General features: G+C 43.2%; 1 protein-coding gene and 1 non-coding gene across 2 annotated transcripts in view; both read right to left on the bottom strand.

Moving 5' to 3' along the window:
* The window catches only part of LOC118428483 (multidrug resistance-associated protein 1-like), a 32438-nt gene that overhangs the window by 12632 nt on the left and 17592 nt on the right, over nt 1–2214 (bottom strand). The gene's annotated exons all lie outside the window — the stretch shown is intronic.
* Trnal-uag lies at nt 519–600 on the bottom strand. The gene has a single exon. It is a non-coding gene; the product is annotated as a tRNA-Leu (tRNA).

Here is a 2214-nt window from a genome sequence, read left to right as displayed (position 1 = left end):
TACCTGAGACAAACCTCCCCCAGGTGAAAAGCATTCAAAATCATCATGAGAGAAAACAAAGAAAATAAATGCATCCGAAGCCAAATCATGCTGAGTTGAATCAATTTCGCCTGCGCACCCGAAAACGTGCGCTCCACATACAGATGCAAATGCATGCACACAAAAATGAAACGAGCGACAGAAAACAGTTGCAAACGCGCAAATATATATATATATATATATGCTCCAAATAGTACAAACTGCACGACCTAGGAAGGGTGAGAAAACAAGTCAAAAATGGAACAAGACAATCAGATAGTGGAACTTCTCTGTGAAAACTCGAGCGGCAAACGTGGGGAAACAGACCACCAAAGAAATTTCCAAAATACGGCGCCAAAATTAATCACATGTCATGAACTCACTCGAAAATTCATTCCATTGTGATATTAGTTGAAATAAAAGTGCCTTTCCAAGGGACACAATATGAATCTTAAACCAATCTTAATCCAATTATTCGGCAGAACATAAAATAATACTCTTAGCAGCGGTGGGATTCGAACCCACGCCATCGAAATGACTGGTGCCTAAAACCAGCGCCTTAGACCACTCAGCCACGCTACCTGAATACGTCTGGTAGGTAGCCAGGTAGAGTTAGGTGAATATGTACGGATTTGTTTTCATACGCGTACGTGAAGTACGACATTTATGACAATATTCTAACAAGCTCTTTCCCAGAGTTCACTACACACGCGCGAGAGAAAGGAATCCTGGGTAATATATGTCAAAAGAGAAGGTTCCGGGTCGGAGTTCAAATCTGACCGGATTTGACGTAATGATGTAGAAATAGGCCGGAAGTGCGCTGGTGTCTCCCTAACTTTTGCTCCCTATTGCTTGGTGATCGTTATATCTGAGCATAGATTTGTCGTATTTCCTGAAAAGCCCGTGGGTTGTATTATTTTTGTGCGAGGAGTAGTTGGTCGGCCAGCGAAACCGTTTTTTTATTAGTCTGCTGCAACGGTGATGCGGTTTTTTCGCCTGATGACCCAAATAGCATCGTTTTGGCATGCGATTTCGAAGAAATTACGTCATCGGAGATTGCAAAAAAGTTATCACATGGAATTTTTTTATTTTCATTTTACACAAACATGAAGAATTTAGCTTTTCTACCACGTAGGCCGTTATCCTGGGAAAATTCGTTTTTTCCAAGCAGCTTCGATAAAAAAAGTGTCAAAAAATGCTACTTTTCGGGTCCAAAATCAAAATTTTATTACATATTCTAACCGAAATAAAGAGGCAACAGACGATACCAATAGGTTTGTCGGAAAGAGGCAGTAAACTGCTTTCCACCATATTGATTAAGTTTCGCGTCCTACGTTTACTAGCGGAACTGTAGAACTTCGGCCTGAGGCTGTCCGCAAACCTCCGAAATCGTAAAAGAAACTCCGGTCCGATACCTTAGGGCTCAGATCTCGACAACCAAGCACGCAATTTCAAAACGGTTTGCAGATTACAAGTGCCCACCAATAGACCTTTCGAATCATACCAAGTTTGGCCGCCTTGAAGATAGGTTAGGGTTAGGGCTATTTTAGGGTTAGGGTTAGGGTTGCGGTTAGGGTTAGGGCTCAGATCTCGACAACCAAGCACGCAATTTCAAAACGGTTTGCAGATTACAAGTGCCCACCAATAGACCTTTCGAATCATACCAAGTTTGGCCGCCTTGAAGATAGGTTAGGGTTAGGGCTATTTTAGGGTTAGGGTTAGGGTTGCGGTTAGGGTTAGGGCTCAGATCTCGACAACCAAGCACGCAATTTCAAAACGGTTTGCAGATTACAAGTGCCCACCAATAGACCTTTCGAATCATACCAAGTTTGGCCGCCTTGAAGATAGGTTAGGGTTAGGGCTATTTTAGGGTTAGGGTTAGGGTTGCGGTTAGGGTTAGGGCTCAGATCTCGACAACCAAGCACGCAATTTCAAAACGGTTTGCAGATTACAAGTGCCCACCAATAGACCTTTCGAATCATACCAAGTTTGGCCGCCTTGAAGATAGGTTAGGGTTAGGGCTATTTTAGGGTTAGGGTTAGGGTGCGGTTAGGGTTAGGGCTCAGATCTCGACAACCAAGCCCGCAATTTCAAATCTGTCTGTAGATTACAAGTGCCCGACTACAGACCTTTCGAATCATACCAAGTTTGGCCGCCTTGAAGATAGGTTAGGGTTAGGGCTATTTTAGGGTTCAG

The sequence above is a fragment of the Branchiostoma floridae genome, chromosome 13, assembly GCF_000003815.2.
Source record: "Branchiostoma floridae strain S238N-H82 chromosome 13, Bfl_VNyyK, whole genome shotgun sequence".
NCBI classification, from domain to species: domain Eukaryota; kingdom Metazoa; phylum Chordata; class Leptocardii; order Amphioxiformes; family Branchiostomatidae; genus Branchiostoma; species Branchiostoma floridae.
This window is presented reverse-complemented; position numbering and strand designations above follow the sequence as displayed.